The sequence below is a fragment of the Panulirus ornatus genome, chromosome 14 (genome assembly GCF_036320965.1).
Source record: "Panulirus ornatus isolate Po-2019 chromosome 14, ASM3632096v1, whole genome shotgun sequence".
NCBI classification, from domain to species: domain Eukaryota; kingdom Metazoa; phylum Arthropoda; class Malacostraca; order Decapoda; family Palinuridae; genus Panulirus; species Panulirus ornatus.
In genome coordinates this window covers 19,192,352-19,213,115 of record NC_092237.1, presented here as the reverse complement: position 1 = coordinate 19,213,115, position 20,764 = coordinate 19,192,352, and positions in this window count along the sequence as shown.

The window sequence follows — 20,764 nt, the reverse complement described above, 5'->3', positions numbered from 1 at the left end:
CTAGCGCTACCTCGCACACATGAGGGGGGAGGGGGTTGTTATTCCATGTGTGGCGAGGTGGCGATGGGAACAAATAAAGGCAGACAGTATGAACTATGTACATGTGTATATATGTATATGTCTGTGTGTGTATATGTATGTGTACATTGAGATGTATAGCTATGTATGTATATTTGCTTGTTTGGACGTGTATGTATACACTTGTGTATGTGGGCGGGTTGGGCCATTCTTTCGTCTGTTTCCTTGCGCTACCTCGCTAACGCGGGAGACAGCGACAGAGCAAAATAATATAATATAATAATAATAATAATATACATATATATATATATATATATATATATATATATATATATATATATATATATATATATATATATATATATATATATATATATATATATATATATATATATATATATATATATATATATATATATATAGATTGTTACGAACTCTATACTTATTCTAGCAAGGTCGCCAAACACATATATATGTCACAAATACTATATTGATCCTTGTCTTTGCAAGGACGTTAGATTTGTTATGTTCGACAACACAGGATAACACTATTTTAAAGTCATTGGATTAAATCAAACACCAGCATTAAACTACTTATAATGAAAGAACTAAAGTGTACAAAATGAACACATGAATCAGGCACAAATCATTTACGTTAACACTGAACATGAGTTTAACTTTCCAGACAAGATTTCAAACCAGGTGATCTCTTTCCTTTATGACAATTTATCTTCGATAACATGATTCAAGATACACTTATTGTTAGACTCTTCTATGAAAAGTTACAATACTCTATGACACTCGAAATTAACTGACAGAGGCAGTACGACACCACAGAGTTTATATCGCGCACTTCACACGGGTAACGGTCATTGGGACAGAGGGAAACCACTTACGTCGCTGGGTTAGAGAGGGAAAATCGAGGCTCAGCGGGTGTCAGAGGTATTTCTTACAAGCATGGACTAGCGTCCGCCCTGTTACCCTACAATGCTATTCTTGATTGGATAGGAGCCTAAGATCCAATTGTGATTGGGGGAGGGTGGTACCGTGAAACTGCTGGTTGGTTTGAAGGATCCTAAGTCCGTCCCACATCTTGCCTAAAGCTCAACCTCCTCTGTTATCTTGTTTACGACAGCGGCGATGATGTGCGGGATGACATACCCCGTACACTGACTGACAACTTAATCTCACGCCTCTGTTAAGGATCCGGGCGCTGAAGGACAGGTCGCCATCTGACTTCAAAACAGGATTATTAAGCCTAATGCTTAGTGGGAAGTGAGATCCGAGTCAGTCTCAGAGGAACACCTTAATCCTCGTCCTGATAAGAAATAACAACACCATACACAAGAACACACGCATACATATATACAAACATGTGGGCACACGCACACACAGGTTCGTAACAATATATATATATATATATATATATATATATATATATATATATATATATATATATATATATATATATATATATATATATATATATATATACACACACACACACAACGTATGCTATTCAGGACAACTTTATATATCCTACATAAAATAACGCATTCTTTTACTACATATTTCTAAATCACCTCTGTATATGTTGAATATATTGTCCCCTGTAGCAACACATCTCAGAGTAGAACTGTCATTATCGTCGCTACATCTACGACTACCACTACTTCTACTCAGGAAGACTCTGTAGCATAACAACCCCTTACAGTCTCCATATTTTGTGTGAGTGTAATCTTTTCTCTTGGAGATTATGGCAATTCTTCTGAGCCTTCTGTGGGGAGTCTGTGTAAGGGGAGAAGGGAAGAGAGAAGGCAGTTTAACGACCGTCTCATGTAGTAAACTTTGTACTCCGGGCCCCCCATGTTCTCCCATCATCTGCAGTCAAGCCACAACCAGTGGTCTCTCTCTCTCTCTCTCTCTCTCTCTCTCTCTAGGCATATATATACATATACATATATATATATATATATATATATATATATATATATATATATATATATATATATATATATATATATATATATATATATATATATATATTATATTTGTATATATATATATATATATATATATATATATATATATATATATATATTATATATGTATATGTATATACATATATATATATATATATATATATATATATATATAGAGAGAGAGAGAGAGAGAGAGAGAGAGAGAGAGAGAGAGAGAGAGAGAGAGAGAGAGAGAGAGAGAGAGAGAGAGAGAGAGAGAGAGAGAGAGAGAGAGAGAGATTCAGATCCGTAAAGCTCATATTGATAATAGTGTGTTGACCTGATATTCACCAAGACGTTGATATATACTGTGCATGTTGTGCATTAGATTGTTCATGCATATTTCATTGTCAGGACATTGTTAATAGAAAATTCCTTTTGGGAATATTCACGATTTAATTTTGATTCCTTTTACAATAAAAGATCTAATGAAAAAGTCAACTAAAGAAATGAGGACATGTTGAGTGATATCTTGCACTCATCAGGCTTACTTACACTCATCAACTTCTCATGATTTACACATATTAAGTTATTCACACTTATTAGGGTTATTTACACTCATCAGGCTTATGTACACTCGTCAGGCAGTCATGTGTGGTCAGTGAGTACATAACTTCGTCAAACATGACTGGGCGGCCATCGATTAAATTCAGTAAGTGACTCTCGTCAAATGCTATATTCTTTCTAATATTTTCCAAACCACATTTTAGATCATTAGTATGTCCTTCTCAGGGACTGAGGGTCAAGCAGGCGACACAGCGGTACCGTGGAACACCCATCTAGTCTTTGTCTTTTCTTGTCTCCGTTGTCTCCCTTTCCACTACTCTCTTCAGCGCAGCCATCACTTCGTGCTCCTCTTCTTCATCAGTTCCTCTCTTCTTTCTCTTTATTTGTGACACATATCCTCCCCCTCCCCTTCCTTCCCAATCGTTTTCATCCTCCCTTAATCCTTCCTTGAGCTATAGGAATGACTGTCCTTAATCCCCTTTTCTTTACTACTTTATGAATAGATATCCTTCATCCCTCCTCCCAACAGCTGTAATTGCAGGTCATGATTCATATTTGACTGGTTTCCTTGGAACATGCAGGGAATCATAGAGTTCATCATGTATAGCTGTACGTACATGTTTGTATATTTCCAACCCAGCTACTATTTGGAACGATGGAAGCTTCAAAATTTCATGTTTTATGGGTAAATGGTTTATGACACATATTTATTTTCCATTTGTCATTTATGAATTTTTATGGCTTTACATATGCATTACTGCACGCTAAAAAACGAAATAGAAGAAAAGCAGCAATATACGCGTATTCATGTGTAAAAATGCTTCATGTATATTTTTGGAGCGAGTTATATGCATTTTTTTTTTTTACCACACCCTTAACTTTCATAGTGCTAAAGAAAAGGCACTCCTTTGAGCGTCGATTCATCACTGATCATAGATTCTTTTCCCATTTTTTTTTCTTTTTTGACGTCAGTAAAGCTGCCATGGAGACTGAGTACAAGGACTGGTGGATATAAAGGCGGAGGAAAAAGTGAGACGACTTTCATTTAGAGAAATGAACTACATGCATGGCGAGAGAGTGTGTTGCCTTAGAATCATCTTTAACACCTGAGGAAGGTGTAAGATATTTCTGTTGACGCTGACGGACTTCTTGATATCCCTGACAGTTGATGGGTCTTAAGGGCCCAACCACCCAACCAACCACTCACTTTCATTGGTCATCTTGAGGTTCTTGAGATAACCGTAAACTGTGAGAGTGTTGGGGTAATGAATAAAGGTCGTTCGACTGCCTTTCTTAATGTTTTACACAGAAACTCAGGTTGATGTAAGAGTAAACCAGAAGGCTTAAAGTGGTGTATTCCTCTATTCTTTGACCTTGGGGTAAGCTTGATGACCCTTCCAATCAGTGTGAGGAAGTACCAGAAGGATTAGCATTGTTAACTTTACGCTGTGGCCTCTGGCTAAGCTTTACGAGGTAGTGGCTTTGTTGAAAGAACTTACTACATGACCATGAGCACAATCGTCGCTCACAGTGATCCTGAAACTTCATCTGAAAATGAGCTTCTGAACCCTGAAAGTTAGTGTTACAAAACTAAAAAGGGAAAAGAATAAAGGAAAAGACACGTATTTCTCCATTAATGGAAATATATGACGAGTCATGAAAGAAGAATATATCCATCTGACGTTATATGTAATCAAACGTCGTCCAGAGGAGATATCTTGTCATAAATGGCACCCTAAACGTACCTACAATGACCCTAGTACATAATCCTCAGCTGAAAAGAAACAGGTGTATGAAACCCATTGCAGCTGAAGTTAAATCAATCCTCCAGCACTTCATAAGAGCAGAAAGTGAACTCCTCAAAGTCAAGTGGAGGGCCACGGCGATCACTTCCTTGAAGTAGAACTCCCTGATGTTACTCGTCTACGTAAGGGTGAATGTTTCGAGATAAACATTCATGTTCTCTACGACTCACACGTCTCGCATTTTCTGTTCTTACATTTATGAATGATATATATTGTAATATAAATTGTGGGTCAAACCAGATGATTAAGTAGGGTGTCTTAAAAATTGATAAATACCTGCAAAGCAAAGGAAAACATATCTCTTTTCATTTATTGTTAGAAAACTGTTGTGCGAGGGGGAAATTATTTTGCAAATGAAGCTTTCTTTATCTATGATTCAGTCATCTCGTGATGTGGTGTTGCGCAACTCAAAAGCATAAAAGCTGACTATGTAAATGGCCTGAAGGATGAACACGATCATTATTTTTTCCCTTTCGTAATACACGGAGGAAAGAAAAAAAAAATATAAACGCCCTCTGTCCCGCTTGAATCAATAATGAGCGTCCGCCACACCTGCTGCCATGTGCAGTGGCTGGAGGACCTACCAACAACCAACACCTCTTTCATCAGTGGGTGAGGGAGGGGGAGACTTATTAATCAGGGGATGAGGGTGGGGGAAACTCGTTAATCGGGGAAAGTGAAGGGTCGGGGAGACTTTATGATAGAAGAGGTGAGGTTGGTGAGAGGCATAATAAATTCATAGATAAGGGAGAGGTGAAGCAAGAGCTATTATCATTCTCACATAGACTATAATGAAGCGAGGTATTATTTACTTTACATGTGTCTAGTGTTCGTGTGGCCGTCCGAGCTGTTTTTCCCATACTCTCTGAGGTTTGATTCATGTCTTTGAGTGCAATGGCTGATATCCATCTCCGACGTGCACTTGCAGATAGCAGCCCTGCAGAATGTGCACTCGTAGATAGCACTCCAAGATGTGCGCACGAACGTCAGAGGAACTGAGAAGAATAAGAAAGGAAAATGAGGGACATGTGTAGGAGTTGAAAAAGATGGTAAGCGCAAGGTTCTATGTGAATTTGAGGGGTGTGAGACTAAATGGGATGTGAGAGACATGGTTCATTTAAGATACAGTGTGGAATGCTACATGCATCAGTAAGAAAAAAGAATATTATCTTGAAAGGATGGACATAGAGACATCAACGAAAAACAATGTGCTGGTGAATGATATATATATATATATATATATATATATATATATATATATATATATATATATATATATATATATATATATATATATATCCCTGGGGATAGGGGATTAAGAATACTTCCCACGTATTCCCTGCGTGTCGTAGAAGGCGACTAAAAGGGGAGGGAGCGCGGGGCTGGAAATCCTCCCCTCTCGTTTTTTTTTTTTTAAATTTTCCAAGAGAAGGAATAGAGAATTGGGCCAGGTGAAAAGGCCCAGTCCTCTGTTCTTAATGCTACCTCGCTAACGCAGGAAATGGCGAATAGTTTAAAAGAAAAAAAAAAATATATATATATATATATATATATATATATTATCCCTGGGGATAGGGGAGAAAGAATACTTCCCACGTATTCCCTGCGTGTCGTAGAAGGCGACTAAAAGGGAAGGGAGCGGGGGGCTGGAAATCCTCCCCTCTTGTTTTTTTTGTTTGTTTTCCAAAGAAGGAACAGAGAAGGGGGCCAAATGAGGATATTCCCTCAAAGACCCAGTCCTCTTTTCTTAACGCTACCTCGCTAACGCGGGAAATGGCGAATAGCATAAGAAAAAAAAATATATATATATATATATATATATATATATATATATATATATATATATATATATATGTATATATTATATATATATATATATATATATATATATATATATATATATATATATATATATATATATATATATATATATATATATATATATATATATATATATATATATATATATATATATATATATGTATATATATATATATATATATGTATATATATATATATATATATATATATATATATGTATATATATATATACATATATATATATATATATATATATATATATATATATATATATATATATATATATATATATATATATATATATATATATATATATATATATATATATATATATATATATATATATATATGTTTATGCGGTATATGCGAGTACTTGATATTCAAAAGGAACAAAATGGTAGACATAAAATGGCTAAAGTGGCAGCTAAGAGGTTGTTAAGAGAAGGAGTGAACAAAACGAATATAATGGGTTTAGGTCTGAGAGAAAGTGTTAACTTGTGGTTTCCTGTGAGTAAGTAATAAAAGCTATGGAGTAAGATAAGGAGGCTAGTGGAGTAGTGACTATGATTATAGATAATAAGAAACACTTAAACCAAGTGGATACCATGAGAAGATCTCTGCAAGTGGTAAAAATGCCAGTAGCCGAGTAAATTTCCCGAATGTTATTGGAGATCACAAAAAATGGAAACATCCCGCGTGTGGAAGTGATATGAATGGAACTTTTTGGCCTCACTTGATGAATCGGCTTGGAGTGTCAAGTGAAAAAGTGAGACTGAATTTTTTTTGAAGTGTCCAAGTCCATGTTTCGCTTTTAACTCACTGGGCATAGGTCATGGATGTGTGTGTGGGTGTGTGTGTGTGTGTGTGTGTGTGTGTGTGTGTGTGTGTGTGTGTGTAAGTGATGTTCCAGGTACAGGATGGTGCCTGATCCAACCCATATTACTGGGAATAGAGCGTTGATAAGAGATAGATTAATGGTTTAGGTAAAGGAAGGTCCACAGTAGAGTATGGGAATGAGAAAACGAATATGTAAGAGAACCTGAGCAAAATCGTCTTGCCTGCAGTTACACCGCGAGTGAAAAGTCACCTTCTTGGAGGCAACGCCATCCACCTCATCAGTGGACAAAAAGGAGCACGGACTTGTGTCGGAGTTTCTCGCTCCAGTGGAGGCCATCTTCTGCCTTCTGCTTGGATTGAGGTCTAGAAGCTACACGAGCCCCGTAAAGGAGTCCTGCGATGTGGTTTCAGTGCATTGCACAGGTCAGCTGGAGAACGGATGTGAGCGAATGTTCCTTGCGCTTCCTTGCAAATGCAAGAAACGACGATCAAGTATGAAAAAGAAATATATTTTTATTACATACCCCCAGTGAGTAATGTCTGTGAGTTTCTGTAATTTTTGTTAGCGCTACAATCAGCAGGAGGATTGCTTTTTCGTGAGAAGTTGCTGGACGACGTAGTACCCTGGCGATACTGCTACCTCCCGAAGGTGACTTCACTTGCAGTGTAACCAAGAACAGGCAAGTCCAATGTCGCCTGATATATATATATATATATATATATATATATATATATATATATATATATATATATATATATATATATATATATATATATATATATATATATATATATATATATATATATATATATATATATATATATATATATACATGTATATGTATATATTCTTTCACACTATTCGCCATTTCCCGCATTAGCGAGGTAGCGTTAAGAACAGAGGACTGGGCCTTTGAGGGAATATCCTCACCTGGCCCCCTTCTCTGTTCCTTCTTTTGGAAAATAAAAAAAAAATGAGAGGGGAGGATTTTCAGCCCCCGCTCCCTTCCCTTTTAGTAGCCTTCTACGACACGCAGGGAATACGTGGGAAGTATTCTTTCTCCCCTATCCCCAGGGGATAGGGGAGAAAGAATATATATATATATATATATATATATATATATATATATATATATATATATATATATATATATATATATATATATATATATATATATATGTATATATATAAAGAGAGAGAGAGAGAGAGAGAGAGAGAGAGAGAGAGAGAGAGAGAGAGAGAGAGAGAGAGAGAGAGAGAGAGAGAGAGAGAGAGAGAGAGAGAGAGAGAGAGAGAGAGGATTGTACCTCCCTACCTACCTCCTAAGTACCAAGTCCACAGATCTTATTTCCTCTGTAGGTAATAAATACTTAACCCCTGCCTCTCTCCTTGATGGACACTCGCATACATTTTGTGGCTTTTCCATCCTCCTCCATTAGATAAACATCACAGGAGTCTTCCTTCTCTCCTGGATCAATACAACTCTCCTGGCGTCTCCTTGCTTTAGCTACTCTCTCCCTACGAACTACGGTTATCGTGGTTTCTCCCCTTCTCCATACATGATATCATTCCCTTGTGTTTCCTCTTTCCCAGCTCAGTGTCGTCTTTGTTTCCTTCTTCTCTCCTCTCTAGCCTTCCTTCACCCAGCGGTAAGCATATAATCCCTACCTCCTTCTCCTTCTCCTCCTCCTCCTCCTCCTCTTTCCCTTCCTGCCGTCATTTTGACTCAAAAGACGTCATCTAGTGACTTCTCTCCCGCGACAAAGGAAGTGTTAAAGGTGAAAGATTGGGCGATTTTGGTTCTGTGTGTTGGATGGCGGCTCCCGTCTCCTTCGTCATTTTTCTCCAAGACGGATGATCCTGATGGCGGGTGGGCAGGGAGGACAGGGGTTGGGGGAAGATTACCCGGGCCTTCCCTGTGGGCCCGGTGGCTGTAAGTGGACTGTATGAGGTTGTGGAATAGGGTAATGTGTGATCATATGGTGGACTGTGGCGAATCATTTTACTTTATGGTGAGCAGTCGATATTTTCTATATTCGTGTGGTGGACTTATGGCGGTGGATGTTTATTTACTGAGAGATGCTGGGTTAGATCTCGACGATTAGTGGGTCTCAAGTACAGCATAGTGAGCTACAGTTCTGTGCCATGAGCATGGACGTAACATTCCCCGATGACGCCATTCATATAGTCGTCTCGAACACCTCACACTCAGAACATACTTCTTTTGCACAGTCGGAGGCAGCAAGACTAATTCAGTTCGAAAACAACTGGAAGATAAAACAAACATAAACGAATTTACGATTGTGGCGCCAAGAAGAATAAAACCCAACGACATAAGGAAAGACGGTAACATGACAACGCAGAATACTGGGTCACGCGCTAACATCAAGGAGTTTGACAATACATCATATCAACAAGAGATCCGCACAAGATAAAGCGGCTCTGATCAGTCTATACATATTCTAGCACTTTCCAGATGACCCAATATTGCAATTAATCACGACCATGTTATAATACTTGTCCAAATATACGTACCTATACCTACGTGCCTAGCCTCCAAATCACGCATACTGACGTCACAGAAGATACAAAAAAGGTTCTACGTTTCGTCACAAGTGAAAAATACACCCACGTTGAAAACACCGTAGAACAGCACTAGATTTTAAAGATCAAACCTCTAGGCTCATATCAAAGAGAAACAGCCCCAAAGGTGTGGGAGGGACTTGAAGACAACGTTGATGAAAACTGCAGACAAATCTAAGATCTTGACAACAGTACAAACATGGAACACCCTTGGTTCCCTCGAAGCTTCAAAGCACCGAAGGATTGCTCCAGTCATCCGTCGATGGATACAATGAACAATATCTAGCTCAGTTTGATGATTCTCCCTCAAAAAAGGCAAAGATGCAACGAGACTATAAATATATCCCAAGTCTGCTTATGGCAGCAAAAGACACGCTTCCAAAATCATCCACATACATCAAAACAACTTGAACCATACACCTGTACACACTTCAGACTTCTCTTCCGTTTCAGACTATCTCTTATACAGTCCCACCTATTCTTCCTCTTGTCTAATTACTCAGAAAAAAGTTTTTTTTTTAATCTTCCCCTGGGCGAGCTTAGCACCCGGGGATTCATGCCCCAGCCCAATTGAAACTCTAAATCTTCATATGTCAGCATTTTGATATTTTTCATATAAATAATTTTTTTCTTTGCCACAACTGGTGCGTACTATTTATTGTTACGCTTATGTTGCCCTGGTTTTGATATACATAGAGAGAGAGAGAGAGAGAGAGAGAGAGAGAGAGAGAGAGAGAGAGAGAGAGAGAGAGAGAGAGAGAGAGAGAGAGAGAGAGAGTTAAATAAGACAGCATATTTACAGTTATCAATCTTTTTATGGTCTAATTTTTTCATTATTGTTCTACCACTATGTGGTTGCTCATACACCAATTGCCCAAAATATTCCATATTATTTCAATCAAGCTTTCTTCTTCACAGAGATATTAGAAATCTTAAAAAAAGAGGAAAAACTGCGTCACAAAGCTTGGATATAAAAAGTAAAACTCAAACACGTAAAATAGAAACAAACCATAGTGTACAGAACGGAAAAATTGAGGGACAACACTATAAGGAATAGAGATTAATATCATGACGGGTAGTGTGAGCTACAACCTAAATACAAAATATGGATACGGAAATTTTAGATAAAAGATACAGAGGAGGAAAACTCAGAACAATCATGCGCGAGGTAGGAATCTAGACAGACCATCACTATATACACTAAGGTGGGCCAAGCGAGACCGTCATTGTCTGGGTGCGGGGTTGAGGTCAGGTAGGGCTCATCCGGTTCTCTCTGACCTTCGTAACCAAGGACAGAGTTGATCAGTGAACAATACTGAGAAAATTAGATGAATAACTGGAGATATGTTGTAGTATTCAATTCTATGTGTGTGTGTGTGTGTGTGTGTGTGTGTGTGTGTGTGTGTGTGTGTGTGTGTGTGTGTGTGTGTGTGTGTGTGTGTGTGTGAAATGTATAACAGAAAATAAGTATTCTTATAAAGTTTATGATTAGTAGACGACATCTGGGTGAGTGCAGGGAACAAGAGCCTAAGGACAAACTGTAGGACTCATAAATTTACGTCTCAGAGGCACTGGGACTATGAGCCATGAGTCAACAAACACAAGTCTCGCATTACCTCCTCCTGTGTACGATGGCTGTACGTAATTTGTCTTTCACTTCTGAGAAAGACGAAGATTATTTTCTTTTTTGGTCTAATGCGAGTGGAAAAACTCTGTTCTTTCGTAGAACAGTGACGTGAAGCTCGTCTTTCGAAACCCAGTGGTAAGTAGTCAGGCTTTTCATAGAACGTGGCCTGTTTGGACGCTTTAGAGAGGAGGAATAGTGTTGGTGTGTCCCCAGTGCTGTAGATTCGAGCTGAAAGTGTTAGAACAGACACAAGAGAGGGAGAAATGACGACAACACAGGTAGTACTGTCACGAACGGTGGGGTCAAATCTGGAGTGCCCAGTTTATGAATATATAATGTATGTGGAATTCAATACCCAGTATACTGTAGGTCACTTGTTCCTCGGATATACCAAACCCTGAACAAGGTACTTCAGGTTTATGAGAAACTTCTGGTTCAAAATGGTCCATGAAGGAGTCTCAGAATCTGCTTTCATGACTAGATAGACATACATGGGCATATAAAACCCACTTGCATACACTGTACCGTGTAATTCAAAAAAACATTGCATATGGGAGGAAGGAGGGGCTAGCATCATATATATATATATATATATATATATATATATATATATATATATATATATATATATATATATATATATATATATATATATATATATATATATATATATATATATATATATTGTTTTTTTTTTTTTTTTTTTGCCGCTGTCTCCCGCGTTTGCGAGGTAGCGCAAGGAAACAGACGAAAGAAATGGCCCAACCCACCCCCATACACATGTATATACATACGTCCACACACGCAAATATACATACCTACACAGCTTTCCATGGTTTACCCCAGACGCTTCACATGCCTTGATTCAATCCACTGACAGCACGTCAACCCCGGTATACCACATCGCTCCAATTCACTCTATTCCTTGCCCTCCTTTCATCCTCCTGCATGTTCAGGCCCCGATCACACAAAATCTTTTTCACTCCATCTTTCCACCTCCAATTTGGTCTCCCTCTTCTCCTCGTTCCCTCCACCTCCGACACATATATCCTCTTGGTCAATCTTTCCTCACTCATTCTCTCCATGTGACCAAACCATTTCAAAACACCCTCTTCTGCTCTCTCAACCACGCTCTTTTTATTTCCACACATCTCTCTTACCCTTACGTTACTTACTCGATCAAACCACCTCACACCACACATTGTCCTCAAACATCTCATTTCCAGCACATCCATCCTCCTGCGCACAACTCTATCCATAGTCCACGCCTCGCAACCATACAACATTGTTGGAACCACTATTCCTTCAAACATGCCCATTTTTGCTTTCCGAGATAATGTTCTCGACTTCCACACATTCTTCAAGGCTCCCAGAATTTTCGCCCCCTCCCCCACCCTATGATCCACTTCCGCTTCCATGTTTCCATCCGCTGCCAGATCCACTCCCAGATATCTAAAACACTTTACTTCCTCTAGCTTTTCTCCATTCAAACTTACCTCAAAATTGACTTGTCCCTCAACCTTACTGTACCTAATAACCTTGCTCTTATTCACATTTCCTCTCAACTTTCTTCTTTCACACACTTTACCAAACTCAGTCACCAGCTTCTTTAGTTTCTCACATGAATCAGACACTACCGCTGTATCATCAGCGAACAACAACTGACTTACTTCCCAAGCTCTCTCATCCACAACAGACTGCATACTTGCCCCTCTTCCCAAAACTCTTGCATTCACCTCCCTAACAACCCCATCCATAAACAAATTAAACAAACATGGAGACATCACATACCCCTGCCGCAAACCCACATTTACTGAGAACCAATCACTTTCCTCTCTTCCTACACGAACACATCTCTTACATCCTCGATAAAAACATTTCACTGTTTCTAACAACTTGCCTCCCACACCATATATTCTTAATACCTTCCACAGAGCATCTCTATCTTGTTGGGGAGGTGAATGCAAGAGTTTTGGAAAGAGGGGTAATTATGCAGTCTGTTGTGGATGAGGGAGTTTGGGAAGTGAGTCAGTTGTTGTTCGCTGATGATACAGCGCTGTTGGCTGATTCATGTGAGAAACTGCAGAACTCTATCTATAGCCCACGCCTCGCAACTATATAACATTGTTGGAACACCTATTCCTTCAAACATACCCAGCTTTGCTTTCCAAGATAACGCTCTCGACTTCCTCATATTTCCCAACGTCCCCTAGAACTTTCGCCCTCTCCCCTTTCCTATGGTTCACCTCCGCTTCCATGGTTACATCCGCTGCCAAATCCACCCCCAGATATCTAAAACACTTCACTTCCTTCAGTTTTTCTCCATTCAACTTTTCCTCCCAGTTGACTTCTCCTCAACCCCATTGTACCTTATAACCTCTCAGCGTTCTCCTTTCACACACTTTACCAAACTCAGTCACCAGCTTCTGCAATTTTTTACCCGAATCAGCCACCAGCGCAGTATCATCAGCGAACAAAAATTGACTCACTTCTCAAGCTCTCTCATCCACAAGAGACTGCACACTTGCCCCTCTTTCCAAAACTCTTGCATTCACCTCCCTAACAACGCCATCCATAAATAAATCAAACAAGCATGGAGACATCACGCACCCCTGCCGCAAACCAGCATTCACTGAGAACCAATCATTGTCCTCTCTTCCTACAGGTACACATGCCTTACATCCTCGATGAAAACTTTTCACTGCTTCTAACAACTTGCCTCTCACACCATATATTCACCCTCTCAATCAACACCATCCCAGATAATTTCCCAGGAATACTCAACAAAATTATACCTCTCACTCTTATCCCTTTGCCTTTGTACAATGGCACTATGGAAGCGTTCCGCTAGTCCTCAGGCACCTCACCATGAGTCATACATACATTAAATAACCTTAGCAATCAGTCAACAATACAGTCACCCCCTTTTTTACTAAATTCCTTTGCAATACTATTCAAACCCGCTGCCTTGCTGGCTTTCATAATCCGCAAAGCTTTTACTACCTCCTCTCTGTTTACCAAATCATTCTCCCTAACCCTCTCACTTTGCACACCATCTCGACCAAAACACCCTATATCTGCCTTTCTATTATCAAACACATTCAACAAACCTTCAAAATACTCACTCCACCTCCATCTCACATCACCACTACTTGTTATCACCTCCTCATTTGCCCCCTTCACTGATGTTCCCATGTATTCCCTTGTCTTACGCACTTTATTAACCTCCTTCCAAAACTTCCACTTTCAGTTTTACTCATATCAATCTTGAGTTTACTTTCTTACACTCTATCACATACTCCCACCACTCCTGTTTCATGGGTAGTGCTACCCTCTCCCTTGCTCTTGTCCTCTCACTAATCCCTGACTTTACTCCTAAGACATTCCCAAATCACTTCTACCCTTTGCCCTTGAACTTCGTTTCACTTAGAGCCAAAGCCTCCAGGTACCTTTCCTTAAACATACCACCTCTCTCTCTTTTTTTCTAATCTTGGGTACATCCACACACATTTAGACACCCCCAATCTCAGCGTTCGAGGAGGATGAGCACTCTCAGCGTGACTCCTTTTTCTGTTTTCCCTTTCAGAAAGTTGAAATGCAAGGAGGGGAGGGTTTCTAGCCTCCCGCTCCCGTCTCTTTTAGTCGCGTTCTACGACACGTGAAGAATGAGTGGGAAGTATTCCTTCTCCCCTATCCCCAGGGATAATATATATATTTATTCATTTCATTTATTTTGCTTTGTCGCTGTCTTCCGCGTTAGCGAGGTAGCGCAAGGAAACATACAAAAGAATGGCCCAACCCACCCACATACACATGTATATATATATATATATATACACGTCCACACACGCAAATATACATACCTATACATCCCAACGTACACATATACACACACACAGACATATACACATATACACAAGTACATAATTCACACTGTCTGCCTCCATTTATTCCCATCGCCACCTCGCCACACATGGAATAACAACCCCCTCCCCCCACATGTGTGCGAGGTAGCGCTATATGTATATATATATATATATATATATATATATATATATATATATATATATATATATATATATATATATTTTTTTTTTTTTTTTTTCATACTATTCGCCATTTCCCGCGATAGCGAGGTAGCGTTAAGAACAGAGGACTGGGCCTTTGAGGGAATACCATCACCTGGCCCCCTTCTCTGTATATATATATATATATATATATATATATATATATACGCGAATAAAGTGCATATGAACGCGCACCTTCATAGAACATACAAACCTCCAACAGCCAGGATCGAACCCGGGACCTCTGTGCAAGAGGCAGGCATGCTAAACGCTAGGCTATGGGACTGTATAATAGGAAACAACTATTCGAAATACTAAGTACTCGAATACCCTTCGTCTCACAATGGTGAGCAACGGGGTCTATACCGGTTATTTCCGAACGGATGCACATAGTCAGCTGATAGCGTTTTACCGAACCTAACTGTACAACGCGGAGGTATATGAATACGAATAAAGTGCATATAAACGCGCACCTTCATAGAACATACAAACCTCCAACAGCCAGGATCGAACCCGGGACCCCTGTGCAAGAGGCAGGCATGCTAAGCGCTAGGCTATGGGACTGTATAATAGGAAACAACCATTCGAAATACTAAGTACTCGAATACCCTTCGTCTCACAATGGTGAGCAACGGGGTCTATACCGGTTATTTCCGAACAGACGCACTTAGCCAGCTGATAGCGTTTTACCGAACCTAACTGTACAACGCGGAGGTATATGAATACGTATAAAGTGCATATGAACGCGAACCTTCATAGAACATACAAACCTCCAACAGCCAGGATCGAACCCGGGACCCCTGTGCAAGAGGCAGGCATGCTAACCGCTAGAGGAGAAGTGGGAGATCAAATTGGAGGTGGAAAGATGGAGTGAAAAAGATTTTGAGTGATCGGGGCCTGAACATGCAGGAGGGTGAAAGGCGGGTAAGGGATAGAGTGAATTGGATCGATGTGGTATACCGGGGTCGACGTGCTGTCAGTGGATTGAATCAGGGCATGTGAAGCGTCTGGGGTAAACCATGGAAAGTTCTGTGGGGCCTGGATGCGAAAAGGGAGCTGTGGTTTCGGGCGTTATTGCATGACCGCTAGAGACTGAGTGTGAACGAATGGGGCCTTTGTTGTCTTTTCCTAGCGCTACCTCGCACACATGAGGGGGGAGGGGGATGTTATTCCATGAGTGGCGAGGTGGCGATGGGAATGAATAAAGGCAGACACTGTGAATTGTGTGCATGTATATATATGTAGGTGTCTGTGTGTGTATATATATATGTATACATTGAGATGTATGGGTATGAATATTTGCGTGTGTGGACGTGTATGTATATACATGTGTATTGGGGTGAGTTGGGCCATTTCTTTTGTCTGTTTCCTTGCGGGAAACGCGGGAGACAGCGACAAAGCAAAATAGATAAATAGATAAAAATATATGTGTATATATATATATATATATATATATATATATATATATATATATATATATATATATATATATATATATATATATATATATATCATTTATTCACTTATTTTGCTTTGTCGCTGTCTCCCGCGTTAGGGGGGTAGCGCAAGGAAATAGACGAAAGAATGGCGCAACCCACCCACATCCACATGTATATACATACAAGTCCACACACGCAAATATACATACCTATACATCTCAACGCATACATATATATACACACACAGTCATATACATATATACACATATACATAATTCATACTATCGGACTTTATTCATTCCTATCGCCACCTCGCCACACATGAAATAACAATCCCCTCCCCCGTCATGTGTGCGAGGTAGCGCAAGGAAAAGACAACAAAGGCCACATTCGTTCATGTAATAATGCACCGAAACCAGAGCTCCCCTCCACATCCAGGCCCCAGAGAACTTTTCATGGTTTACTCCAGACGCTTCACATGCCCTGGTTCAATCCATTGACAGCACGTCGACTCCGGTATACCACATCGTTCCACTTCACTCTATTCCTTGCACGCCTTTCACCCACCTTGTTGTTTAGGTCCCGATCACTGAAGATCTTTTTCACTCCATCTTTCCACCTCCAATTTGGTCTCCCACTTCTCGTTCTCTCCACCTCTAACAAATATATCTTCTTGGTCAATCTTCCCTCACTCATTTTCTCCATGTGACCAAACCATTTCAAAACACCCTCTTCTGCTCTCTCAACCACACTCTTTTTATTAATACACATCTCTCTTACCCTATTATTATTCACTCGATCAAACCACCTCACACCACATATTGTCCTCAAACATCTCATTTCCAGCATATCCACCCTCCTCCGCACAACTCTACCCATAGCCCACGCCTCACAACCATATAACATTGTTGGGACCACTATTCCTTCAAACATACCCATTTTTGCTTTTAGAGATAATGTTTTCGACCTCCATACATTCTTCAACGCTCCCACAACTTTCGCCTCCTCTCTCACTCTATGATTCACTTCCGTTACCATGGTTTCATCCGCTGCCAAATCCACTCCCAGATGTCTAAAACATTTTACTTCCTCCAATTTTTTTTCCATTTAAACTTACATCCCACTCGATTTGACCCTCAACCCTACTGTACCTAATAACCTTGCTCTTATTCACATTTACTCTAATCTTTCTTCTTTCACACACTTTACCAATCTCAGTCACCAGCTTCTGCAGTTTCTCTCAAGAATCAGCCACAAGCGCTGTATCATCAGCGAATAACTGACTCACTTCCCAAACTCTCTCATCCACAACAGACTGCAAACTTGTCCCTCTTTCCAAAACTCTTGCATTCACCTCCCTAATAACCCAATCCATAAAACAAATTAAACAGCCAGGGAGACATCACACACCACTGACGCAAACCTACATTGAATGAGAACCAATCACTTTCCTCTCTTCCCACTCTTACCATATGACTTACATCCTCCATACAAACTATTCACCGCTTCCAACAACTTGCCTCCCACACTATATATTCATAATACCTTCCAGAGAGCATCTCTATCAACTCTATCATATGCCTTCTCCAGATCCATAAATGCTACATACAAATACATTTGCTTTTCTAAGTATTTCTCACATACATTCTTCAAAGCAAACACCTCATCCACACATCCTCTACCATTTCTGAAACCACACTGCTCTTCCCAAATCTGATGCTCTGTACATGCCTTCACCCTCTCAATCAATACCATCCCATAAAATTTACCAGGAATACTCAACAAACTTATACCTCTGTAATTTGAGCACTAACTTTTATCCTCTTTGCCTTTGCGCAATGGCACTATGCAAGCATTCCACCAATCCTCAGGCACCTCACCATGAGTCATACATACACTAAATAACCTTACCAACCAGTCAACAATACAGTCATTCCCTTTTTTTAATAAATTCCACTGCAATACCATCTAAACCCGCTGCTTTGCCGGCTTTCATCTTCCGCAAAGCTTTTACTCCTTCTCTGTTTACCAAATCATTTTCCCTAACCCTCTCTCTTTGCACACCACCTCGACCAAAACACCCTATATCTGCCACTCTATCATCAAACACATTCAACAAACCTTCAAAATACACTCTCCATCTCCTTTTCAAATCACCTCTACTTGTTATCCCCTCACCATTAGCCCCCTTCACTGAAGTTCCCATTTGTTCCCCCGTCTTACGCACTTTATTTACCTCCTTCCAGAACATCTTTTTATTCTCCCTAAAATTTAATGATACTCTCTCACCCCAACTCTCATTTGCCCTCTTTTTCACCTGTTGCACCTATCTCTTGACCTCCTGCCTCTTTCTTTTATACATCTCCCACTCATTTCCATTATTTCCCTTCAGAAATCGTCCAAATTTCTCTCTCTCATCTTTCACTAATAATCTTACCTCTTTATCCCACCACTCACTACCCTTTCTAATCTGCCCACCTCCCACTCTTCTCATGCCACAAGCATCTTTTGCGCAAGCCATCACTTCTTACCTAAATGCACCCCATTCCTCCCCCACTCCCCTTACGTCCTTTGTTCTCACCTTTTTCCATTTTGTACTCAGTCTCTCTTGGTACTCCCTCACACAAGTCTCCTTTCCAAGCTCTCTTACTCTCACCACTCTTTTCACCTCAACATTCTCTCTTCTTTTCTGGAAACCTCTACAAATCTTCACGTTCGCTTCCACAAGATAATGATCAGACATCCCTCGAGTTGCACCTCTCACCACATTAACATCCAAAAGTCTCTCTTTCGTGCGCCTATCAATTTACACGTAATCCAATAACGCTCTCTGGCCATCTCTCCTACTTACATATACGTTTGCTTATGTATATCTCTCTTTTTAAACCAGGTATTCCCAATCACCAGTCCTTTTTCAGCACATATATCTAGAAGCTCTTTAGCATTTCCATTTACAACACTGAACACCCCATGTATACCAATTATTCCCTCAACTGCCACATTACTCACCTTTGCATTCAAATCAACCATCACTATAACCCGGTCTTGTGTGCATTAAAACTACTAACACACTCACTCAGCTGCTCCCAAAACTTGCCTCTCATGATCTTTCTTCTCATGCCCAGGTGTATATGCATCAATAATCACCCATCTCTCTCCATCAACTTTTAGTTTTACCCATGTCATTCTTGAGTTTACTTTCTTGCACTCTGTCGCATACTCCCACCACTCCTTTTTCAGAAGTAGTGCTACTCCTTCCCTAGCTCTTGTCCTCTCACTAACCCTTGACTCTACTCCCAAGACATTCCCAAACCACTCTTCCCCTTTACCCTTGAGCTTCGTTTCACTCAAAGCCAAAACATCCAGGTTCCTTTCCTCAAATATACTACCTATCTCTCCTTTTTTCTCACCTTGGTTACATCCACACGCATTTAGACACCCCAATCTGAGCCTTTGAGGAGAATTAGCACTCTCATCGTGACTCCTTCTTCTGTTTCCCCTTTTAGAAAGTTAAAATACAATATATGATATATATATATATATATATATATATATATATATATATATATATATATATATATATATATATATATATATATATATTTATATATATATATACACACATATATATATATATATATATATATATATATATATATATATATATATATATATATATATATATATATATATTTTTTTTTTTTTTCTTTTCATACTATTCGCCATTTCCCGCGTTAGCAAGGTAGCGTTAAGAACAGAGGACTGGGCCTCTGAGGGAATATCCTCACCTGGCCTCGTTCTCTGTTCCTTCTTTTGGAAAATCAAAAAAAAACGAGAGGGGAGGATTTCCAGCCCCCCGTTCCCTCCCCTTTTAGTCGCCTTCTACGACACGCAGGGAATACGTGGGAAGTATTCTTTCTCCCCTATCCCCAGGGATAATATATATATATATATATATATATATATATATATATATATATATATATATATATATATATATATATAATGTTAAGCTTTATCCGCTGTAGAGGTTACGTG